This window comes from Dermacentor silvarum, chromosome 1 (assembly GCF_013339745.2).
Source record: "Dermacentor silvarum isolate Dsil-2018 chromosome 1, BIME_Dsil_1.4, whole genome shotgun sequence".
In the NCBI taxonomy this organism is placed as follows: Eukaryota; Metazoa; Arthropoda; class Arachnida; order Ixodida; family Ixodidae; genus Dermacentor; species Dermacentor silvarum.
In genome coordinates, this window is record NC_051154.1 from 285,337,893 (window position 1) to 285,364,579 (window position 26,687).

Genomic DNA, 26,687 nt, shown 5'->3' on the forward strand with positions numbered 1-26,687 from the left:
GGCCCGATCACTTCAACCGCAGCGCCGCCCCAGTATCTTTCCACGTCGGGCGCCTCACTGCAAAGCATGCGCCGCCCCAGCCGCTCGTCCCACTCGACCATATTCTAGTACACTCTACTCAAAAGGCATAGCGCATAAGGCCCCCGAGAGAGGGAGGGGCGGCTTCAGAGGAGGTTGACTCGACGAGGCTAGCGAAATCAGATGATGCTCCCTGCTAGTTTTTTTTTTTTTTCTTTTTTTTTTTTTCCCTTCCTCCACGACGTGACCGCTCGCGGCTGTTATCTTCGGGGCTTGCGCAGAACGATGCCAAGCCCGCGCGCCGCTTTGAACGGCTGTACATAGAGAAAGGAATTCAACAAAGCGGACACTCCCATATAGCCCAGCGGCCGAATTGACTGCAGCGCGCCAAGCGGTCGTTATCAATACCTGAATCACACTTCCGGTTCCGGTTTTGGACGCGCGCGTTTTGAACGCTAGCTGCCATGCGTGACGCCGGCTGCGCCCATCGGCTTTCTTTTATTTTTGGGAAAAATTATTGCGAACGATCTTAACAAGCCCCATCGAATCCGTGCCACGTGCAATTTCACAAAGTACACGCTAGAAGCCTTGTCAAATGAGGAAATGTTTATTTTGCTTTATATAAGTACTCGGTCCGGGCTTTTCGTGCATTCATCCAACGTTGTGGCCCCAGGTAAGCAGTAGTTCCCGTACGAAGCTCCACGGGACGATATCAGCTTAAAAAAAGAAAATTACAAGCATTTGTCATTTTGGTATTTAGACATATATAGGAATAATATAGGAATACGAATAGGCGAGCATGAAAGAAGCCCGCGAATACACGCCAAGTGCCTCGAGCGGCCAGTCGTGCGGCCATTCTGCGTGTATTAAATCTGTATTATTTTCAATCTTTATTATTTCAACAATAAGGGAATACAATTCAAATGAATATGCAGAAGGAGGTCCCATGGTTACAAACCGCAGGCGGGACCTCCTATGTTAATAGATTAGAAAACTAACAAAGTGAATATATAATAACAATTTCAAAATGTTACTCGTAACAAAGACAACGTGGAATATTTAAATGATTACATAGAAAAACGTAACGAAAAACAGAGAGTAAAGAGAGTTAATGGAAAGCATCAGCATTGAATAAAAACATTTTTAGCTTTCGCCTAAATACATGAATAGGCATTACTTTCTTGAGTACAGATGGGAGTGAGTTCCACAATGAAATGGATGAGAGAACAATGCTCATTTTCCCATAATTAGTACGTATTCTCGGTAGTAGAAGGTTATTATGGATCGCAAATCTAGTCATGTTTGTGTTAGATAGCATCACGGAAGGGAAAATATAGAGTATAAGCATGCGATTAAAAACCTTGAAAAACGAAACACACGTACTGTAAATATATAGTTCAGAGATAGGTAGTATGTTAAGCTGGAGGAAAATAGGATGTGATGGCGTCAGTCGAGTAGCGGAGGTAATAAGTCGCACGGCTTGCTTTTGCAGTACCTTCAGAGGCCAGATGTGAACTGAATATGAACTGCCCCATGATGTAATACAATAAGTTAGATGACTGTGTATGAATGCATAATACAGCGCTTTAAGAGTGCTTATGCTAAAGCACTTTCTTGATTTTAGTAATGCCCTAATGCCATATGAAATCTTTTTACAAATGGAATTGATATGTTGGTGAAATTTCAAATGAGTGTCAACTATAACTCCTAAAAATGATGTGTGATCACTTAACGGAATGGCGACAGAGTTGACATAGAGGCAGGGAATTGATAGCAGCTTTTTGTTGGAAGTATGGAAAAGCATGAAACTAGTTTTGGATGGATTAATCAATAGTCTATTAGAGTTGCACCATTCTTCGAGAGAGGTTAATTCAGCTTGAAGGTTAGATACGAGAGTCGCGGAATCACAATAATGGGAAAAGATAGTCGAGTCATCAGCGTAAAGTAAACAGGAAGAAAAGTTAAGGCAAAGGGGCAAATCGTTAATATATATCAAAAATAATAAGGGACCTAAAATCGAACCTTGTGGAACACCTCTATTAATAGTAGTAGGACTAGACGTGTAGTTAAGGATAGAAACGGTCTGAAACCTATTAAGAAGGAAGCTTTGTAATAGTAGGGTCAATGCAGGACCAGTTATACCATAGTACTCTAATTTACAAAAAAGAATTGAATGGTCAATGGTGTCAAATGCCTTTGAAAAGTCAACAAAGATGGATCCCACGATGTTAGAATTGTCAATGAATGATCTAATTTTGTCAGTGAAACATGCAATTGCTGTATCAGTGGTAAGGCCAGTCCTAAAGCCAAACTGACATGCAGATAGTAGGTTATATTTGCTGAAATATTTAGTTAGCCTTACTTCGATTAGTTTTTCCAGGATTTTATCGAGGAAAGGAAGCACAGATATGGGCCTGTAATTGTCGATCTTAAGTGGATCACCTTTCTTAAATACAGGCACTACCTTTGCCACTTTAAATTTTTCGGGAAAGACACCAGTTTTGAAACAGCGGTTAAAAATGTGGCTTAGAACAGGGGCAACAAAAGAACTTACAGATTTAATATGTTTTGAGTGAACGTTGTCTAAGCCAGGTCCAGTAGCTTTTAATCCTGAAATAACTGAACAAACTTCCGAAGCACAAGTAGGAAAAAGAAAAAGAGATTGGGAAGTGCGAGAAAACGGTGGTGCATAGCTGGAAGAAGGGGAGGCGGTGAAACTAGAAGAAAAGTGAACGTTAACTGCATTGGCTACATCACTGGCTGTGGTGAGGATAGCGTTATTAACACGAACAGACAGCAGACCACCTTGCCGTGCGACTTGGTTGAATTTAGAAATTCGTTTAATAGCCGCCACTTTTTCTTTGTGTCATATTTACAAAGTTGAAGTTGTATGTTCATAATAATTAAGCTTAGATTTTTTTTAAAGCAAAGCCAATGTGCCGGAATATCGCTTATAGCGCAATCTTAAGTTTTCATTGAATGGTTGACGTTTGGTCTTTTTATACAAGTTGTCTTTTTTGCGAAGGGAACGTATGAGTGAATCGGACAGCCAAGGGCAGCGTGGCGCGAAGTAGTGTCTGTTGGATCATTGCAATGTAGTTGAACGCTCAGCTTCTGAATAAATAACGTCATAGAACCTGACCAGCGCCTCCTCTGGAACAATAGTGGCATATACACATGACCAGTCAGTATCTGCAATGAGTTGACAGTACCTACGTGAATTAAAAAGATACTTCTGACTTGATACGCTGGTATGAATGAAGGACCTTTCAAAGTGTTCGCGGGCTTCTTTCACACTCGGAAAAACACATTTATGTAGCACGTATTGAGTAACAGAAAGCGGTATCGGGAGTTTTTCATGTTGCTGCACAACTTTCTCATTTGATACTTTGATAATTACGACAGTACTTCTCGAGTTGGATAATTATTTAAATCAATTAATTCAACCTCAGTAACGAAAAAATTACTGGCGGCTACTCCTCTACTGGAAACAATACGCACTAGGTTGGCGTCGCGTAACGCCGTTCCTCTTTTTTTAAATCGTGCTGTGTGATAGCGGGGACACCCTGTATATTTGCTACAAGGTATTACAATGTACAAAACAGCTACGTTTCAAACCTTGTACGCAGCAAGAACAAATCTATCGGAAGTGAGCACACCCGCGAGCGATAAGCAAGAAAATAATCAGATAGTGGCCGCACCGAGGAACTTCACTGAGTCAGAACTGACAAGCCACTGCTTCAAAATATTTACCGAATAACGAGAGCAAAACGCACTAATCCTGACTGTCTGTCTGCGCCGGCGGCTGTCAATCGCGCCCACGCGTCACCCACGCACTGCCTCTAGCGATATCCCGATTAGCGAGGCAGTCGCGCCACACTTCGCTCCGTTTGCAACGTGCCGCACGAGACAGATTGTCCGCACCAGCCAATATATTGTGAAATGAAAACACGTATAGAGCTGCGCTCAAATTTCGCGTTAGGGAGCATCGTAAATGTCGGATATATTTTTTTAATGCACCAGCCTGTAGACCGCCTTTGACTAACTCAGCGATGAACGTTTGTTTATGTAACTGTGCAAAGTGTAAACTTCTCTCATCCTCCTCCTCGTTCAATCCCCTTTCACTCTTCCCCAGTGTAGGGTAGCCTACCAGGCTCAGCCTGACAAACCTCTCTGCCTTTCCCATGCGACTTCTCTCTCTCTCATAGGAAAGGACCGTTCTGTTAATGCAAATTTTACGTTGCGTGGCATTGCACTGTGATTCCATTGGAAACATTTTCCGCCATTATTCTTCTTGCGACGAACCGTACAAAATAGGCTAATATACAAAGGTCGCGAGAGGCACGTGTATCGCCACTCTTTCGCCGTCGTTTCTTGCCATGAAATTCTTTCGTTAATGGATAACGCTCCCTTGCTCATTTTCAGGCGTTCGAATTGTGTCAACATTTGTGTTTTAAACCATTGTTTTTTTAAGCGATGTGTTAATTTAAGTAGTATTCGTTGAATATTACACATCTCTTGCGACTTTTGAGATATTTTATTGCGGAATTCGGATTGTTATCGAAATTGACACTTTTCCCGAAAGAAAACAATATGCCAATGGAGTTTTCTTTTTTAAATATTATATGTAGAAAACTGTACTCAAGGCAGCACCGTGACGTTTTACCACGCCATCCCGTAGTGCGACTAAAGAGCGAACTCAACTAGAGATGGCAGTGCTGGCGCTTCCATCGTGCAAGGACTCTGACGAACTACCACAAGATACCCTGTAAATAGAGGACAATAAATGTATTTGATGTTGATGATGATGATGCAAGCAGTAGTCTGTGGCACACGCATCGCTATCTGTTATATTTTGCAGCTATCGGTTACATTTGGAAGCTTATTGGCCAGCTGAGGTGGCCCGAGTCCCTTGCGTTTCACGAGATAGCAATAACGCAGCGTAGAACGCGCGCTGTTCAACACTGGACGGTCGCTTATGTTGTCACAAAGTAGAAAACAAGCGCGTTGGTGCCAATCTACGAAAAATTGCGTTTTTAGGAGACAGTCATGTTGCCTAATGTATCAAACGACTGCTTGTACGCAGCCGACGATGAATGCGAGAGGCGTTTTCGAAGGAATGACGTCATACATAAAGCTGACTGTTTTATTTTCATTAAGGAACGAAACTGCTTTGCTTTATTAAGGACGTTAGGTTCACACCTTTTATTTCAATTTCGTATGCAAAACGTCAACATTGCCTTACGTTACGAAAGCAAGTCGTGAGGTTAATTTTGCCATCGGCACCATTATGCTATCGTCACGGTTACATGACGCCTTGAAAAAAAGAGCGGAATGTCTAGAACAGCACCACAGAGCATGGGGTTAATATAACGAACTGTAGAGGAAAATATTGCAAGATGTCTGACAGCGCTTTTCCCGTTTCGTTTTCGTCCCGTGTTTCTTTCGCGCTGTTCACGTTCCGCGCTGTATTCGCAATATCCGTAAATGGTAGCGCCCCGTAGTGATAAGTGAAAGAACCGCCTCGAGGAGGATGAGCGGACGACTGCGCAGTATCGCAACGTTTTTTCGGGCTTTGCCAACCCCTGCCGTTCAAGCACAGGCTTTTGTTTAGCTTTTTGGCGCGCACCATGGTCAAGAACTGCAATAGTAAGCGTGTGTGCTTCGTGCCCCAGTGCGCAAACCCAGTTTTCCACAACGACATAAGTCTTACCGGCGCAATCCGCGGAGAAAGAGTGAGTGGTGAGAGTATCGATAGACATGCTTGTGGAGCCACCGATAAGGCTGATTATGTGATATTCCAGGAATTGGCGGCTGGCACATCCTTTAAGAATAAAAGAGCACAAACATAAAAGAGAATATAAAAAGATGCACGCGCGCACGGGGCTGTGCACGTCTACAATTCCTTGATATCTTTTTTTGTTCTTGTTTTTTTATTGTCCGCACGCCGGTGTTATTATTTCTGGCAGTCATATTAAGCGAATAAAGTTTTTGTAGTCTGCTTGCTACACTTACATATGTTATAGAGCACTGCACGGGCCGATTTTTTCAGCCCGGGCCCGGCCCGGGCCCGTTTTTACGTTGGGCGGCCCGCCCGAGCCCAATCAAAACTTTTATGGCGAGACCCGGGCCCGGCCCGGGCCCGGAAATAATCTGCGTTACCCGCCCGGCCCGGCCCGCCACCCCTTTACCTTAGGCCCGAGCCTGGCCCGAGCCCGACTCGAAACCGGCCCGAACCCGGCCCTAGACCGAAAAATAATGTTTTTCAGAGTTGAGACGCCCGAGAATAACTCGCTGCACGTTACATGCACACCACCAGAAAGCCCGAGCCCGGCCCGGGCCCGCGTCAAAAAACCCGAGCCCGGGCCCAGGTCAAAAAGCACGCGCCGTGCCCGAGCGCGGCCCGAGCCCGTGAAAAAAACTGTCCTACCCGGCCCTGCCAGGCCCACGGGCCGGGCTGGGCCGGGTACCACGGCGCTACCACGGCGCTTAACGCCGCTACCACGGTGGGTTAAGAAAAGTTGACAGTGACTTTAGCATACGCTGAAGAGGAGGAACGGGAAAGCCTCCGCGCTCACCAGACATTCAATAAATTACTTTGACATTCTCGTTCAATGGCGTTGCTACTTCCTATCCCTTTTTTTCTGTTTCCTTGTTTTTTTGTTGTTGTTTTTTCTCTGTAGGTTTAGATAGCTCATCCTCCGAAGACGTACTTTTCATCACGTGAGACATAGCGTTCAGTAGGACGAGACAGACGGAAGCTAGAGCGCCGACTCTGCGCCGCGTCTTATACGAGGCGCCACGTCATTGCATGGATCTTTTCAATGGCACGCCTAACCGGATGTACACGCCTAACCGGACCTAACTGGTGGACACCGTAGACATGGCAGACACATAATTCACATTTGATTCACTTTGTTCACCTTAGATTCGCGTTAATTCACATTTGATTAACCTTACTGCACTTAACTTCCTTTAATTCACCCTTTTCATTCAAGTAATTTACCTAAATTTCACAATTAACACATAAAACACGTAATTCACATTTAAACGTATCAACTCTAATCACCTATCGTGCCATTTAATGTGTCTCAGGCTTCACTTGAATTTTGGTGCCATAACTGCGGACGGCTGTCGGATTTTTCGACCCATGAGCCATCTAAGGCGTTCGCCTTAATAATAAGGAAGTGTAAAGAAGTAGAAGAAGATAGACTGGTGGAATTCAGCGAAGATGTCTTTGTAACGTCTAGTACGAGTAAAGTTAGGTTCTCAGTAGGAGCAAGCAGTACGTGCAGGTGTAGAGGTGTGATGTAGAGGAAACGCGCGATACAGAGCCTGTGCAATTCGGTGTCGCCATCTAGTTAAGGCGCCTGCAAACGCGAACACTCACACAGACCATATTTTAAATAGGCATTGCTCCTTTCTCAAAAATATCAAGAGAAACTTTACTTACAATGCATACCACGTGACACGTACCGCATGCCACATATCGAGTCCAACCATGCCGAGTGCCAAGAAGAACAAGACAAGTCTTTGTTTGCATGACCATGCCTGGCCTACGATGGCCATTGTCGTGGTATATAGCACCCTCTGCACAAGATGCTTAATTTTACAATGTACTTTGCGTATTTGTAGCGTGCTATTAGATTATGATTAGTAATTCTGAGCATAACTGTGTTGCCTACTGTGAAATTTCGAATCATGGCAGCGCGGTTCCCGTGTTCTGTCTTTCGTTCAGTTTTCTATATAGCGTCATAGCTACGAGTATATTAACACTATGCATCAATGAGATGAGTTGTTTGAAACGCACGATGCGCTGTACGAAAACTAAATGCTCCTTGTTGTTAATAAATTGCTTGGTCACGCCACCCTCTATAGATGCGTGAACGTCGGCCGATCGTAGCTAATCATGTTTCGCATAGAGGGCGGCACATTACCCAAGAGTAAAATAAAAAAAACCTTGTCCATTACACATGATTCGATGAATTACCTTTAGAAATTAGTAACAACAGCTATCAATCACCTCGCGAACCCCCCTGCCCCCCCCCCCCTCTTGATTGTGTTTTGGGCGAAAAACCATCCTACAATAACGCCCAGCTTCCGAATGAAATCCGACAGCACGGAAATCTGGAGATGAAAAACTCTCAAATTCATTACCGCCTTTCCTGCACCTTATAAAACAGATAACTATAGAGAGAGAGAGGTTTATTGAAGAAAGGCAGAGAGGTCGGCTTGAGCGTTAGTTTGCTCTGGCCTCCTACTCTACACTAGGGAAGGGGGGAGGGGATAAAAAGAGCGATGAATGATGATCATAAGATTAGGAGGTGCGTATGTACATGTCCATCCCGTTGAGGTCATACTATAGCCGTGCATGGAGTCCAGTGGCTTGAAGGAAGGCTATGGTCGCTTCGATGACCACAGCTGCGCTGTTGGCGTCAGGCCAAGGACCTAAGACAATCTCGTCAGACATTGGTCTTTTAGTCACTCGCTGAATAGTTGAAATGAGGCTCTGCCGTTCTCGCGCGTACGCTGGGCATGAGCAAAATATGTGCTCAAGTGTTTCTGGCACTGGGCAGTGATCGCAGTTGGGACCAGTGTCATTGCAGCCGATGATATGTGTATAACGCCTCGTGAGTGCAACACCAAGACGAATCCGGTGTAGCAGACTTGTTATGCTCCTCTTCAGTTTATGAGGCATGCGGAACTTCATTTCTGGGTCCCATTAACAGATAACTATAATGAAACTTTCATAACAGATAACTATAATGAAAGTGTGCGTATATGGCAGAAAATCTGTTGGTTTTGTATTTCGAGGTTCTGTGACTGGAAAGAGCAGTTGTTCAGCAGTATGTGACTGAAAAAGTAAGGCATGAGTAAAAGTATTCCGGGCAAATTACTAATTGCAGGAAAAATATGTGTTTAAATATAATAAATTGGGCACACCGGAATAGTACTTTATGCGATATATGACACGTGCGCACTGTAACAAATTCTATTAAATTTTTGTGTTTTAGGTGCCAAAACCACAGTCTAATTTTGAGGCACGCCTTAGCGGAGGACTCAGGATCAATTTTGACCGCCTGGGGTTCTTGTACCTAATAGATATTACACGGGTGATTGGGCATTTCTTCAACATCAAAATGCGGCAGCCGCTGCAGGGATTTGATACCGCGATCTCGTGCTTAGCAGCCTAATGGCCAAAGCCATTAAGACACCATGGCCGGTACAATAAATTAGACATGGCTGTCAGAGGATATAAATATCATCTTGATATAATATTCACCTTTAGTACTCGCGTCTTTTCGAATGGACCTAGCATTGAAACCTTGACAACGAACGCCGTTTTTCAACCGGACTCATCTTCATTACAATGTTGATTTATTTCACAGCAGACTTGAGCCTAACGAATTAGATGTAAATAATTACTTGCAATCAATGGCGTTCTTTGGTAATTTTGTAATTTAAAGATTACTTTTTTGACAGGTAACGCTCACTGTAATTCAAATACTCTTTTTCAGTAACCATATACAAGTAATCAATGACATATCTTTCAGCTTTGAGCAGATAAGCTTGTGTTCGAAGGGAAGAAAACATGTACATGGCCGTTAACTCCTCTCCAAAATCGGCGTTGTGCAGCTACGCCTCGATCAACTCAACTTGGCAGGATTTCAGATTTGCACACCTCTCTTGGAAGTCCGACCTCCAAGCGTTTCTCGAATAATAAATTTCTCTCTTTCTCTCTCTCTCTCCTGGAAGCGCTTTTAAGCGGACTTCACCGGCGTTAAGAGATGCTGCCGAACTCTTTTTCGCTTAGCGCAGCCTTAAACTCTTGTGCTTCTATTTGCTTGATATATTCGTGACTCTTATACACCTACTTTTCCGATTGTAACAAACGAACAGTATTTTTGGGGCTGGATATTATTGACGCGTGTACTCGTTTATCCTTTTTTTCGCGACTGCATTAAGTTATCTTTCAGCGCAAGACGCACCTCCATGACTTGGAACTCGTTCGAATGTTATCCTTGGTCCTATCTGTTGCCTATGTTCTCGCCAAACATTGCGTAATCAGTCTGTTTACATGACGCGCACAGTGTTGTACATTCTACAAGGTATGCGAGCACCAGCGATTAGGGTGGAACTTTCGACGAGTGTTGTAGAGAAGCCGACATCCGTGACCCTCATATGAGATTTTCGATGATCGCCGACTGCGCTCGGCGCGATTGTTGAGCTTCACTGTCGCTTTTTTTTTCTTAGCACCAGACTCGCCCAATAAACAGTGAGTGTCGTAATGCAGTCTTCGCTATTGTGTTCTTCACCGTCACTAGAACGTGAAATGTGCAGCTTTATATTGAATTACCCTACACATTTGGCCACTTTTTCAAGGAACGAGAATTTTTGTTGGCGTCAGTTACACTTAGTCGTTTAAATTTAAATGGCGAACGATTCAAGGGCGTAGGAATGAGGTCCACAAAATGTTGAACGACAAACCAAAACGGTGCTTCTATGGCTCAATAGCAAGGCCCCGTCGGAGGTTGAATCACCTATGGCCGAATTTTCAGTTTTTCCCTGCCCTAACGGGAGCGCCTTCCGCTAACCCCCGCAACAATGAAGCACTGCGCTTCATAAGGGACCCAGACCGCGAGCATCACGGCATTGTAAAGCACCATTTTGTGGAGACAGTGATGGCCGGTAGGAAATGTCGGGCGCAGCCTGGCGATCGAGGCTTGCAATTGCTCCACCTGAGCGTCTCTTACGACGTTACTGCGGTATGACACCACATGTTCATCAAACCAGTCTCTCTTTGATACTGGTTTGATGACTAGCAGAATACGTTTGAGCAACTGGCAAGAAAAATGCTTGAAGCTTCTTTGCGGGCTATAACTGAGCATTCCGAGGACACAAGGTGTAGTAGGCATGCATGCGCTAAGTACTTCTTCTGCAGGTTCTCAATCAGAGACTCCTTTTCACCTCAGTAAATTGGGCAACACAAGAGCAAGTGTTCTATGGCGGAAACTGCAAACTTATATCCACACTGCACTGCATTTCTATAAATGTTCACACTGCTGTCAATGCGCATTGTTTTACCAAGAGGTATGGGCTTACACAAGCACACCAGAACGCACGCCAAATCATACTCCCACGACACGGCAATGGGATGCATCCCATTCTGACGATCGAGGCCTGCAATTGCTCCGCCTGAGCGTCTCTTACAACGATAGTGCGGTATGTCACCACATATTCATCAAGCCAGTCTTAGCAGTGAATATTGTAAACACTACTTATAGCCGAGATTCCCGCACGAGGTAACGGCATGTGTTCATTGCACCTTAATTGCACTATAACAGCTTCCTCCGGCAGCGCTCGCCCGCTCCGCCTCGATGGACCAGCTCAACCTGGTCCACCGAGCGAGAAGGGCGGCTAACGCCGAGGGACTCCGGGAGTGAGGCGACCACCCACTGCAGAGCGGACGTGCTACCTACGCTCGTGGGTTCTTTTACATAAAGTTTATTCTATCTCTCTCTGTATGGTCTCTTTGCATGCAGGATAGTCCCTAGAAGTCAATACGCGCCGTCCTAAATTACCATGCAGATACACAAACCCTTTTCGCGGAGTAGATTTTCTTAAAGGAAGAAGGTAGCTTTTAAGGCGCCGCGCCACGACTTTGCCTCAAAGAAACCATTATCGCTTTTGACTTGCTACTGCACGATCAGGTTGGAAATGTACCTAGACGTTCGCTAACGCACTGTACTCCATTCATGCTGCAAATAGCGGAACGGTAGAGGGAAGAAGTGCAGAGTAGTTGGCTCAAAGAATACTTACGGCTGTATTAAGGAACGGGATGAATATGTGTGGCAAAGTGCAGAATTTAATTTTCCCATTTTTAGGTAACCAAAACAGCAGATAATTTGGAGCATACGAAAGAGTCAGGCAACCGACGTCGCTTTTTTTATCACATTTCGTGTGGGAACACTACAAACCGCTTTTCAACAAAGGTACCAATAAACACAGCCACATTAAAAATATTGCCACCGGGCAATTTATTAAGCAGCTTCCTCCGGTAAAGCGTACCCCGAGGTAGTCTTCAGGACAATGCTCAATGACGGGACACCTGCAACAACGAACATAATTTTCAGTGCATCATGCATATCGAAAGTTATCACCCATTTATCCCATTTACATTCCTCTTGCGCATCAATTCATGGTGGCTAATCTGGGCATTGCATCTTACAAATAATTAGTGATTTAGGTCGGTATTGGAGGCAAATTATTTGAAAATATTATTTGAGTGCTCTGACGCTTCTGAACCATTCCTGTGAGCTATAGCACAAGAGACTGAACAGACTGCTCAAAGACTATTGCACATAAGACTGTACAAGAATAGGTTAATATTTAGAAACAAAACGAAGCGGTTCGCATACGTGCAAAACTCTCACATGTTGAACTGTGTGCACATGAAGCGAAAGAAATCGTGTGCACGACAGCTTCAGTCGGGGGACGGCGCTTCCCGACGCGTTATGGAGCAGATGTGAATAAGAAAAGCTTCAGAACACGCCAGTCAGCACAGCTGGCTACTTAATCCAGAAATAGGACAGCGGCTGTCTGTAGAACAACAGTTAACACCAAGTATAAGTGCCAACGCATTGCAAAAGAAGCAAAGACGTTCAGCCCGCCAGTGCTCTGCAGTGAATGATTGTAAACACTACTTATAGCCGAGAACACCGCACGAGGTACCGCATGTGTTGATTGCACCTTAAGTGCACTATAACGTCGTCCACTCTTCTGGTATGCGACCTTCTGATTAGCGAAGCGATAATGTGAGCGTAACTTTGCGTTCATGCCCACTGAACTTATGTTTTACTGACAGATGTCTTAAATCATATTGCCCATATTTTCCTAATAAAGAAAATGAACTTTAAAATATTTTGGAGTAGATGGTACTGAGTTGATAAACTAAAAAGTCGCAGACCCAAGATCCTGTATTGTGCGAGGACACACAGTTTACATCACAAATACTTGCTGACAGCAACTAGGGCTTCTGTTTGATTTAAACATCTCTAAACATATGCAGAACGCGTACATATGAAGACCCGAGGTGGGTAATCTAATTTTGGGAGCTGTGATTATTATGGGTATCAAGATATGCGAGAAACTGTTGCTAATTGAGCTTGTTCATCATCATCATCAGCCTATAGTTTATGTCCACTGCAGGACAAAGGCCTCTGCCTGCCATCTCCAATTACCCTTGTCTTGCGCTAGCGTATTCCAACTTGCGCCTGCAAATTTCCTAAACTTCATCATCCCATCATCATCAGAAACCGAAGGTTGCTGAGATATTCGCCGTTGATCCTCACTCCTAAGTCTTCCCAGTCTAAGAGCTTGAATACTTCTTCTAAGCATGCTGTGAATAGCATTGGAGAGGTTGTGTCTCCTTGCCTGACCTCTTTCTTGAGAGGCAACTTTCTACTTTTCTTGTGGAGAACCAAGGTAGCTGTGGAATCCTCGTAGATGTTTGCTAAGATATTCACGTATGCCTCCGGTACTCCTTGATTACGCAATGCCTCTATGACTGCTGGTATCTCTACTGAATCAAATGCCTTTTCATAATCTATGAAAGTCATATAGAGAGGTTGATTGTACTCCGCAGATTTCTCGATTACCTGATTGATAACATGGATATGATCCATCATAGAATGGATCATATCCTGAAGCCTGCCTGTTCTCTTGGTTGGCTGAAGTCAAGTGTTGCCCTGATTCCATTGGAAATTATCTTCGTGAATATTTTATACAATACTGAAAGCAAGCTAATGGGTCTATATTCTTCAATTCTTTAACGTCTCCCTTCTTATGGATTAGTATAATGTCGGCGTTCTTCCAGCTCTCTGGTACACTTGAAGTTGTGAGGCATTCCGTATAAAGGGCCGCAAGCTTTTCAAGCATGATATCTCCTCCATCTTTGATTACATCTACTGTTATTCCATCTTCTCCAGCAGCTTTTCCCGTGGTCATATCTTTCAAGGCCCTTCTAACTTCATTGCTAGTTATAGAAGGAGCCTCTGTATCCCGTTCATCACTATTTCGAATGAAAGTAGCTTGGCTGTTTTGGCCACTGTCCAGGTCAGCATAGAATTCTTCCGCTGCTTTTACTATGTCATCGAAATTGATGATGACATTACCATGCTTATCTATGAGTATTACCAAGCTTCCACCTTACTGATTTAATGCTGCGTCCATATTTTACGGATTCCTCAATCTTTCCCACCGTTATAATTTCGAATATCCCTTACTTTGTTCTTGTTGATCAGTTTGGACAGTTCAGCGAATTCTATCTGATCTCTTGAGTTGAACACTTTCATGTTTTGTCGTTCCTTTATTAGGTTCTTTGTTTCTTGGGAGAGCTTACCTACTGGTTGCCTTGGTGCTTTACCTCCCACTTCAATTCCTGCTTCTGAGATCAACCTAGTTACGGTTTCATTCATTACCTCTAAGTTGTCTTTATCTTCATTTTCTAAAGCTGCATATTTGTTTGCGAGCACCAGCCTGAATTGGTCTGCTTTTACCCTTACTGACTCTAGGTTGGCCTGTTTCCTCTAGACTAATTTCACTCTTTCTCTTTTTAAATTGAGAGAAATCCTAGACCTCACTAACCTATGGTCACTGCACTTTATCTTACCTAACACTTCTACATCCTGCACTATGCTTGGATCGGCAAAGAGTATAAAATCTATTTCATTCCTTGTTTCTCCATTAGGGCTTTTCCACGTCCACTTCCTTTTGCTGCGCTTCCTGAAGAAGGTATTCATTATTCGGAGCCTATTCCTTTCCGCGAATTCTACTAACATCTCTCCTCTTGCATTCCTAGAATCCATTCCGTAGTTGCCAATTGCTTGCGCACCAACCTGCTTTTTCCCCACTTTTGCATTGAATTCGCCCATGACTACAGTATATTGAGTTTGCACCTTTCTCATTGCTAATTCAACATCTTCATAGAACTGTTCTATTTCTTCATCATCGTGACTAGAGGTTGGGACGTAGGCTTGTACTACCTTCATTTTGTACCTCCTATTCAGCTTTATTACGACGACCGCTACCCCCTCATTAATGCTGTAGAATTCATCAATGTTGCCCACTATGTTGTTATGGACTAGAAATCCTACCCCGGATTCTCTCTTGTCTGGAAGACCTCTGTAGCAGAGGACGTGGCCGTTAGTCAGCACTGTGTAAGGCTGACTAACAGTTCTTCTAACCTCACTAAGGCCAATAATATCCAGGCAATGCCTGATAATTCTTCAAATAATCCTGCTAAGCTAGCCTCACTCGAGAGGGTGCGCGTGTTGAACGTTGCCAGGTTCAGTTTCCATTGGCGGCCTGTCCGGACCCAGAGATTCTTAGCACCCTCTGCCGCGTAGCAGGTCTGACCGCCACCTTGGTCAGGTGCTCCGCAGCCACTGGGGACTGAGGGCCACGGGTTAATTGTTGGAGTCATGAGGGACGTAGTGACCGAATACTGCACCAGGGAGGCCAATTCCTGTTCTGGTGAGGGAGCGACTTTGATGAAGCTTAGTGCGCCTTTCTAGTTTGGTTGCACCTGAACTAGTATAGCCCCACTAGTTCTCGGCAATATATTTTTTTCTTGCCGGTGTCAGGCAACACTCCATGCCTGAAAATGTAGTGGACTGGAGCAGGATTCGAACTTTACGACCTTCAGATTTAAAGCCGGGTATTCTACCTCTGCTCCACGCCACCACTATATTGAGCTTGTTGGTGAACCGCAAATAGAACGACCCGAGAGCAAAGAAAGAAGGAACGGGGCACACTTGGCGCTAACTACGATGGTAACTGCAGTGGTAGCCTTGTCTTCAACGTGCTATGTGTTCTTAAGAAGCAACCACACCCCCGAGATATTCAAGCGATAGCGAAAAGCGACCCCACTCGCATATTCTTTCGTGCTCAACACAGGTGGCTGGGCGACTTTGTTCACCATTGCAGGCGTGTAAGTGCGCCTAAAAGACAAGAACAAAAGGAGGAAAGAAAAACGCCTAGCGCATCTAGTCCATTGTTTGTCCTCTACTTTTCTATGGAACTTGTTTATTAGGCGAATTTTACACGCCTGTCATGGTGTCACGCCGCAGGTGGCACAAATACATGGACACGACATCGTGAGAAAAGTCAGCAGGAAAATTCCATATTTCTTCTTTTATATTTTTTTCTTCATCATCATAATCAGCCTATTTGTATGTCCACTGCAGGAGGAAGTCTTCTCCCTGCAATCTCCAATTACCCCTGTCTTCCGCTTGCTGATTCCAACTTGAACCTGCAAATTTCCTAATTTCATCACCCCACCTAGTTTTCTGTCCTCCTCGACGGCGCTTCCCTCCTCTTGGTATCCATTCTGCAACTCTAATGGTCCACCAGTTATCCATCCTACGCCTTACATGGCCTGCCCAGCTCCATTTTCCCATCCTAATGTCAACTCGAATATCGGCTATCCCTGTTTGCTCTCTCATCCACACCGCTCTCTTCCTGTCTCTTAAAGTTACAAATCACAATTTTCGTTCCTTCGCATTCTGTGCGGTTCTCCACTTATTCTCGAGCTTCTTTGTTAACCTCCAAGTTTCTGCCCCACATGTATCAGCACCAGAAGAATGCAATGATTATTCACTTTTCTTTTTAACGTCAGTGGTAAGCTCCCAGTCAGGATTTGGCAATGCTTTCTATATGCACTCCAATCTAATATTATTCTTCTGTGAATTTTAGGTCAATGAAGGCACATAATGCATAATAAAGACAGCCACAAACACGAAGCTCAGATAAATTCCTGTACCACCCATCATTCAAACGATTGCAGCAACAAGTTCCCTGTAGTGACTACTGTAGGAAACTATATGCCCAGCATGAAATGCTTCGCGCCATCTAGTACATAGAAATGAAAACAATTTCGTGGCTGTCAGTGGCGTCTCAGGGCTACCTGCATCAAAACAAACAACTGATCTTAAAAATACGGATAAAACATCAATACTTTGTCCTCATCGTGAGATGAGACGAAGTGATGGCTTCATTTCGAATTTTTTTATATGAGCGTGGACAGGAAGTTGCAAGGGCGAATACAGATCCTGGACGGCAGGACAGATTGCTACCCTTCTGTTATGCAATCACGCGGTTACCGGCGGAAGGCACCACGAGAATTTTAGGGCGACAAGTGAAGTTTTCTGGCTTGCAAGAACCGACGACACGACAAGCGACGGTGTAGGCTAACCCTCCGTGACCACAAAATTGTTGCTGTCACTTCTAGTTATTGCTCGAAAATTGTGACATCTGGCATTCTTTAGTTATCGGCGTGTTTATGTTCCGCGACAGAAGTACTCACCCCATACTAGGGAAGCGCTCCTCTGAGCTGAGATGAGGCGCTCGTTACCTGGAAGTCGCCAAATACCCTTGTCCTCTTCGGCTCGCCAGAGAAGAGCCACCAGAGAGAACGTCGCCCTGGCGCTGCACACTCGTACGGAACCTGCAAAAGCACTGGTAAAAGAAAAAGGCCTCCATTCCACGCTGTGAATGTGGTTGGATAGCGAAGCTGAAAACAACAACTAGAACGACCGCCCATTGCAAGGTTGCTTGAAGTTACTCACATGGCGACATTCTCTTGCACTTTACCTAATCATTAGCCAAAGGCATTTCAACGGCCTGCAACTTGGCTTGCGCCACTACTTGGTGCACTTACAAAGCGTGGACCAGAGAGAGGAGAAATCCACTGAACCACACTTTCTACGCACCTAGTATGCATGCTGCTCTCCAGGAGTCCGTACGTGGCCTTCGCATAGCACGTGTTCCAACACAAATAGGTTGCTAGTTGCGTCTTCTTTAACACCTGAAAGTGTAGTTAAGCGACTCGGTTCTCCGTATACCGTAGTTGCCGCTTCCCGGTAAGTGCAGCTAATGCAACACTAATCTTTACCGGGAAACGCTTGCGGCGAACGAAATGCGCGAAGGAGAGCTTTCTGGTTCTTTCTTTTCTTTCCTCCGCACGGCCGCTGCTGCGGATGCGCCGAGGCGAGCGCCATCTGCTGGTGCTGCAAGGAACCCAGCGGCGCACACGCCGCGTGCCTCCCGAGTGTTTGCCTACGGAGACGAGGGACCCATTGGGAGGTAGAGCTATACCTACAGCTTCGTAGTAATATGGGAATGCTAATGCGAATGCTGCGGTTCTGTGGGGCGCTCGGGGCGTACCTGCACTGCTACAAGTTGAGTATGCCCTCCGTGGGGACTCAACGGAGATTTAGTACGAAATTCAGGCTCCAACATTTATACGTTATTCCTGCCACCGCTACCTGTGCGACACTCGTGTTTCCAGTTTAAAAGCGCATACCTCGACCCGAACTTTATTGCACGAACAAAATTGATTTCGACAATTCTAGACCCATAAACCACGCATCAATTAGATCGCCTATCCTCGACAGCCATCTGCGTCTAGGAGACTCTGCACTCGTATCCAATGCTGGCCACAAGGCTGGCGAGGCCGGCTAGAACTGAGGGACATGTAGTTTCGTTTGTAGTCATGGCTGATCAAGTGTTCCCGTTACGCGCAGAGAAATAATAATATATTTAAATGATGGTTCAAGACTTGTCGGTAGGGCTCCGTGTTTTCGCATAAATCCGAAAAATAACGAGAAACACTCGCCGGTAAAATTTTTGACAATTCGGATTTATCCGATCAACGCCGATTTCAACAGCCAATATGACCTTGCTTCGTTCTATATCGAAAGGGCATGTTCTAAGCAATCATTGATACATCGGCTGGTTCGGCAGATATAAGCTTTACCTCACTTTCACAGTATCTCGTAGACCCCGCCCATTGCACATTTAACAAAGGGCTTGTTGCGCACAGAGCGAGAGACGTATGAGCGCCCAACGACTGTCGCAGACCTTCATGGATACTACACTGCTGTCGCTCAAAAGTGCATGGAGACAGACAGTTGACAGGAACCTTTTCGATGCACTCCTCTACGCCAGTGAATCGTTTTTGTATTATGTTCAAATTGTGAATATAAATGTGAAGCATGAGTTGCCCCGCGCGTTCGAAATTAGTTAGTGTTTCTTGAAACTGACGGCATGAGCCAACTTATGAGTGATTTTCAGACTATCAGAGCTAATTATTCAGTAACATTGTTCAACCCCTGTCGTATTGGAGACTTCACACTGTATAGTGGCCAGTGCTTACGCAATGCGCGCTGAGTCTGCTAGCGCAAACGTTGAAAGGGCATTTTCAAAGCTGAGAATCATCAATCGAAAGGAGCATGCTTACATCAGTGACGGCAACCTCGTAAAGTATGATTTCGTCAATTACAACAAGCTTTAAGGTTGTACTACTGCTCAAACGTAGGTGTTTTGTGTTTAGTTATTTGTGCTTGTGTGTGTATGTGTTTCTGCGTTCAAATCTTCCAGACAACAAAAATACACTTCGTGTGTTCTGATGTTTATCGTGTTCAGATATCATTTCATCTAAGATTTTGGAGTAGTGAGAATAATCCAAAATTTAACTCCGAATTTCGTTGAATTGGGGACTTACGAGACATAAACTCCAATAAACTCCGTATTTCCGCCAGAAAATGAACTGCGAAAAACACCCTCCGAATTTCAAGAAAAATAAACTCTGAAAACACGAAGCCCTACTTATTTGGAACGCGTGTAAGGGGAATCGAGATTACACAAACTCACGCTGGTGTCTTTTATTCACTTTTTATACCATCATAATGGCTGCTATCCAAACCAGCTAGATCGACAAAAATAAAGCCACACGAAAGGAGTGGCGCCACCGAGGGATTTATTACACAGTATCATCGGGTGGAGGCTCTGACGAAATTATCTGAGTAGAATTCTGATTATGCATCACCTGAATCGATGTAGTACGTGAATTGCAATCGGAAATACTTCGGCATGTGTTATCATAGCTCACTCGCGGACATTACACATTGCGAATAAACAGTCAATTATGAACAGCGAACAGCGCACCGTGGGAAGACGCGGGTGCCACATAACCTCGGAGGTTATGAAAGAAGCCGACAGTTCTAGGTTTCCGGCAGGTGGTATGGCGGCGTGTTTTTCCCCCTTTTTTCAGATTATGCATCAAAAGGGCTATTTATGCCAGATTTTGGTGACGCATCCACGCCTATTCGTAATGTAAAATTTTGCACCAAAACTCATTTATATCTCCGCTATCTCAAATTGGGATTTTGAAGGGCGTTTGAATTATTTGCAGTTGGCCTGTAAAGCATGCAGACCACAACAACGATTCTGTCGCATGGTGCGACTTGGCGACCAGAAAGGGCGGTAAAAGACTAAGGACTCGATATGTTTCTTGACCCCGTCAATAAAATTAAGTAAGGAATGCTTATACGTTTGTCCCCGAAATCCGATGGTCCGCTGACGAGATCCTGGTTAGAATTACTCACACTTCGCAACGACCATTGATTTGTGTAGAAGTGAGGCGGCCTGTTGCTGGCAACGTACGTCCCAGTGCTCTCTCCTCTTGCGGACCAAGAGTGGCAGGAGCGACCGTCGTCGTGGCATTGCATACGAGCTGTAAACCTGATAAAGAACGTACGAAAATAACGGTGATGTTATGGTGGATGTGTTCACCGTCATTCAATAAAATTTTCGCGATTGAATCTTGGCGATAAGTTTGAGCACTTTCTTAGTCACACATTCTTAGTCACGCATTCTAGAATTTCTTGCAAGCGTTTCGAGCATTTAGAAGGTCATATTATGCGAATGACTTCTCCGTGTGTGCAAAATGTAACGTTGTCGCAGCAACCATGCTGAAACATCATGACCGTCTATCCTGATACGCACCTTGGTGTGAGTGGCTCTGTCGTGGCGTTCAGCGTCGGCCACGAGACCGTCCAGATGCTTCCTGAGGTCCGTGGCCATATACTCAGAAAGCAGGTATGGGGCCCAAGAGGTGGCAGTGACCTCGTCCTTGAGGCCCCGAACGAGGCGCGGCTGGAGCTCGATCGTGAACGTCCGCCTCCTTGGGTTGTTCATCTTCTTCTTCGCCTTCCTCGCGCTCGTGGTGCTTCTCCACGCGCAATCAACAGAGCCCTTGTCTCCGGCGCACACATCGACCGAGTTTTCAGTGTCGCTGCAGATGTCTTCACAAAAAAAAAAACGGGGGAAGACTACCGAATTAACTTTTGAAAAGCAGTTCTTAGTGGAAAAAAGACTTGTGCGGAGCTGCACAGGACGCACTGAAAGAGCCAATCCAGCTCGTTCTATTTACTGTATTTGTACTATGTTTATAAAATTGGGGTAAAACGTAACGTTAAAGTAATCGATTATTTTGTTTGTAAGTGCTCGGTTACTTTCGAGGGGCTGTAATTGGTAATCGCAATGCAATACATATTTGAAAGAAGTAATGTAAATGTAATTGGTTATTTTTTTCCTGTAACGTTTAGAAGTCTGGTTCACAGCAAGCTTTCTAGCTTCTTGTGCGCTCCTTTTTGCCATCGATTTGAACACATAAAGCAAACACGTGCATTTTAGTGCGTTTTCATAAAATATAAAGGCTACGAAGCACATCGCTGTAAAGAAGAGATGTGCTTTCTGATGGTGTATACAACACTTTACTATACCGAAAATGGCCAAAGGCTAGTGCCAACTCAAATCATTGCCGTGTAGCACAGGGAGCATTGCACCGTCAACACTGCCAACAAGGATCGCTAGAAGAACAGTCTGAGAACGTCATCGCAAAATTCTGAGCCGGGGGTGTGGCATAAATGTGCAAATATGACCGTATACATATATACATTAATCTTAATGTAAGTTTTATCCAAACAACACCCGAAATCTCGTGAGCAAGCATATGAGCAAATAAAGGGATGAACCTGTACTAAATGCTTCACAACAGCACGTAATGAAAGAAGGGCGTGCTACGGCAAAGACAGTCACCGTACAGATCCGTAATAATATCTGTTTTTTCCCCGCGATGTTATTCAACGTTACCCAACCGCGTTCTAATGACAGCGTGTCCCAAACTCTCGCATCCTCATGGACGTGCTAGCAAGACAAAGGTGGCCACGTTGGTTTGCAATCCTTGACATCAGAAAAACAATGCATTCTCGAGCACGTTCCCAATGTTGTATTCATTTCTGCTCTGTTTGGTCTAAACATTCGCATTACATAAATACCATTTGAATATGACGTCGACCATAACGTCGGTGTAGAGGACACGTGTTTGTAGCATGGCTGTAACCTGTCAGACCTCTTCCTCGGCAGTGCCGGTAAATTTAGTGAAGAGAACACTTCGGCAGCCAAGTTAGTGAGGAGCACGAGGTGAAGAATGAAGCTGCAGCCGTCCGGTAAAGGGCCGACGCATATGTCGCGTGGAGGGGGCGGAAACTGTCTTCAGTGTCAATGTCGAGGAATTTAGGTCGTTGACCATTCGGCAATACCGCAATGCATTAGCGTAACTGAATTGGCGGCATTTCCAAGAAATAATATTTAAAAATAATCGGCCCAATTTCAACAACTTTCATAACAACATCGAGATGGTGCTCACTTCTTATAACATACGCGTTTGCGGCATTTAGTCGTCGTTTTAGTGCGGCGTTGTAGCAGCGTTTTGGTCAGAATTCAAACACTGCTATAACGCAGCAGGGAAGTTACCAGAGAGTGCCGTAAATGCGTATGTTACTTACAAACTTCCTGGCTATGCTGATAGCTAGAGCGTACCGCTTGCTAAAGGACATTGTATTTGAACTCGAGTTTCTTTTAAAAGTCGTTGCTCGCTTTCGTGCGTCGTCTTCAGTTTAGCCTCTAATTGTCGTCTGCAATGAGTTACACAAGAAAAATATATTTTGGCATCACGTGAGAGAGAGAGAAACTTTAATGCATAAAATGTCATTTGAGGTCCCGTGGTTGGGGTCCCTAGTCCAGGGCTGCACTTGAACGAGCGGTTCGCTGGGCTTGGTCCAGGAGAGCCAGTTGGCTGTCCTGGTGCTCGTCCGCAAGCCGCGCCTCCCACTGCCTGTTAAAATCTTGTGGTTTTAGTAGTGTAGAGTTTATATGTTTCGGTCTGTTTGGGCATATCCACGTGATGTGCGGTAACGTTGGCGTGTTCCCGCACCACGGGCATTCGTCAGTGTATCGTGCTTGGTGAATACGGCTAAGTGTACGTAGGTTTGGGTATGTGTGTGTTTGAAGTCGGCGCCAATTCCTCGCCTGTTGACTGTTTAACTTTGGGTGAGGGCGTCCATATTGCCTCCGCTCCAGTCTTTGGTGTTCGAGGATGTCGCGCGGTGTAGAGGGAGGCTCGTCACTGGGTCGGTGCGCAGCTCGGATGCTTAGTACGCGAGCTAGCCGGTCCGCCCCTGTGTTGCCCTCCATGCCCTCGTGTGCGGGGCACCAAGTGAGGTTGTGGAATCCGGTAATTTGACTCCCTAGAATTTTACATACTAAGCGCGGCGCCGTCCCGGAGAGATACAGGCGACAGGTGGTTTGTGAGTCCGTGAGTATGGCAGCAGATACGTCCTTATTCTCCGCGTCCCAAATTGCATGTGCAATCGCTGCGGCTTCTGCTGGGTTGGCAGATTTTGGCCTGGCGGATGCAGCTATCACACGATTTTGTTTCGTGGCTACCACCGTATACTAGTCCCTGTCCGTTTGACTCGCGTCTGTGTAGTACACGTCTGGTTGTCCTCTAAATCTCTGGTGCAAGGTTCTCGCTCGGGCCTTCCGGCGCCTTGCATGAAATCTCGGACTCATATTCTTCGGAATTGGGGACACCATTATGTGCTGCCTGACTTCCTGGGTCATCCGCACTGTTTCTTCTGCACTGAACTGGGGGCGGAGTGCAAAGCCCAGTTTGGTTAATATGGCCCGACCCTGCTTTGATGCGCACAGCCGTTCCTTTTGCGCGATGAGGGTAGCCATCGTATATTCCTCGAAGGTATTGTGGATTCTTAATTTGTCAAAATGTTCTGTAGTGGTATTTTCTGGGAGCCCTATAGCAGCTTTAAATGCGCACTGAATGATCACTTCAAGCTGTTTGAGCTCCTGCTTGGTAATGCTTTAGAAGGGGAGTGCATACGTTATCCTACTGATGACAAAGGCCGGTACCAGTCGGATCGTTTCTTCTTCCGAGAAGCCCTCGCGGGTTCGCGTAACCTTACGGATCATCTTAGCTACGTTTTGTGTAGTACCTTCGAGGAGGCGGAGCGTGTGCGCTACTCCGGCCGTTTGTTCGATCCATAATCCCAGGACGCGGAGTTTATCCACCTCTCTTACACGCCCCCCGTCCAAGAAAAGTTCGAAACTCGGACGATTTTCTCGCCTCGCATACTTCGCTCTTATACGAGTAAATTTGGACTTCTCTGGGGCACATGTCATGCCGGCCGCTTGCGTGAAGGTCCCGACCAGTTGGATGGCCCACTGGAGAAGCTCCTGCTTATCCCGTAGCATCACGTGAGATCATCTTAAATTTAATTCTGCGGGTTTGCATGCTAAAATCACGATCTCATTATGAAACACGCTGTAATGGCGGACACCGGAATAATTCCGACCTACTGGGGTTCTTTAACGACCACCTAAATAGAAGTACACGTGCGCTTCAGCATTTTGCTATAAGCGAAATGCGGCCGCCGCGGCTGCTATCAAAACCGCAGCCTGTAACTGAATCCCAACGCCATAGCCATCTAAGCTGCAGTGGTGGGTTGAGATGACCTTAACTCAAGATGATTGTCGGCGACAAGGATAATTACGTCATGGCGTTCCAATCTCGGAAAACAACACGTGCAGTGTTGCGGTTCCTTGAAGTCTGGGTAGGGAAAGATATTTCGCTAATGTATTATGATACAGGTACAAGATATACTGAGGCGAAAAGTACTCGAGATACAGATGCAAGATACAAGAGGAATCATTGCATCTAATACTATACTTACCACACCTATTTTAAGAAACTTTGATACATCAGGTCATTCCTCGTTACGGTTCCGCTGTAGATGCCGCAGCAAGTTCCCACGCGTTTACTTGCAAATTTCTTATCTCCGGTAAGCAGAAAACCTTCCTTTCAGCTTTCATCTACTTAAACGTAGAAAGCTTTTACGGCATTCTGACGCAGGGCTATATCGCAATCAAAGCGGCGAGGCGGGCTATTGTTCGTTACTAGATCTCACATTCATAATTGCAGAGCATATTTGAAAAAAAAAAACGGTTACAGAGAAGACATAAACAAAGGCTACACAAAGGCCAGCAATACACATAGTCTAGATAAATACAGGGGCTATACGGCCATGATAATTGTTGAAATTCGTCTACTCTACTTCTTTATTTCTGTATAAGTGTTTTTCAAATCCGCCCTGCAAACGTCAATTCGATATATTACATCGCAATCACGCAACAGTTTGCGGTGCCGGCCGGACGTGCAGCAGATCAGCTCAAATGCATTGCGTAATGAGCAATTTTTACATCTCGCCTTCATCATCACTACAATGCAATTTAGCACCGATTGCGTCATGCGTTGGTCGACAACGGCACCATTTGTGAACGCGACGTATGCATGATCAAACAATCGCTTATTTGTTCTACACAACGATACCAAAGTAATGCGCTTGGGTAGTACGGTTACAAAGATACTGACACCGATTGCGATAGCAAAAGAATAGTAGTTTTATTGGCCGTATACAGGTGTAAACATAGGCTTGCTAAATTAACAAGCATGGTGTCACGCACGCACAAGCAAACATGAACACATCGCACTCGATTACCGCGGAAGCTCGCTCTCAAAACGCCGGAGTAAGAAAGCGCGGCAGCAGCAGTGAGCGAATTGACCTTCGTGCTGCTTCTCGGATCAATGCGGACGAAGCCGCGAAAACAAAGCGCACGGCGGACACTGTCCCGGTCGCAGATGGCTTTCAAGATAGGGCGCCAGGCGCGGCCGCACCTTGCGCAGCAGCGGCTGGTGTAAAATGCATCCCCCTGCCTTCACTTTCATCCCACCGGATAATTGCGCGCGATGAAAGACGGCATGCTTCCTCCCCACTTTCCCCCCTTGCGCGTACAAGATTGAGCCGACATCGTCGCCTCACCCTCACACGCTTTGTCTCGCTCGTACAGCATACGGAGCGTGGCGAGGATCATATCGCGTCTGGACTTTATACGGAACCTTACTGCGACGGCGACGCCGACGCCAGAAGTGCGCCTGGAGTGTCCATATAATTGCTATGAAAATAACAATAGTAATAAAATAATAACAATAATAATGTCGATTTTTATCATCAGACGGATGAAGGAAGCTGCGGATTAAAGCTGCTCTTCGCAGAGGCAGCTTGACGAAGGACCACAGCTACCTTTGTACAAAACAGTCAGCAACGGCAGTTAAATAAGTGCAGGGGATATGTTAGTGCTTTGTCTCATAAACAGACAAAGCACAAAGCCAAGTATTAGGGTGAACAAGAGAGCCAATGTAAGCTGAAAACCTAACATCTGCAATTTTCGCAACTCGATCGCTGTACACTGTAGAAAATCTATGCCGAGTTTCGCATATTTATGAGGCAGTCTAGGCATTATGTAGTAGAATTTATCTTTGGAACAATTTCTTTTCGTAATTGGTGAGCAAATCTCTCAAACATGCAAATTAGGTGGCGTGGCGCACCAAGTATACAAGCCCTTTCTCGGCT

The 26,687-nt window shown here is 45.2% G+C and overlaps 1 protein-coding gene across 1 annotated transcript in view; it reads right to left on the reverse strand.

Moving 5' to 3' along the window:
- The window catches only part of LOC119441256 (serine/arginine repetitive matrix protein 2-like), a 216,629-nt gene that overhangs the window by 184,244 nt on the left and 5,698 nt on the right, over positions 1 to 26,687 (reverse strand). The gene's annotated exons all lie outside the window — the stretch shown is intronic.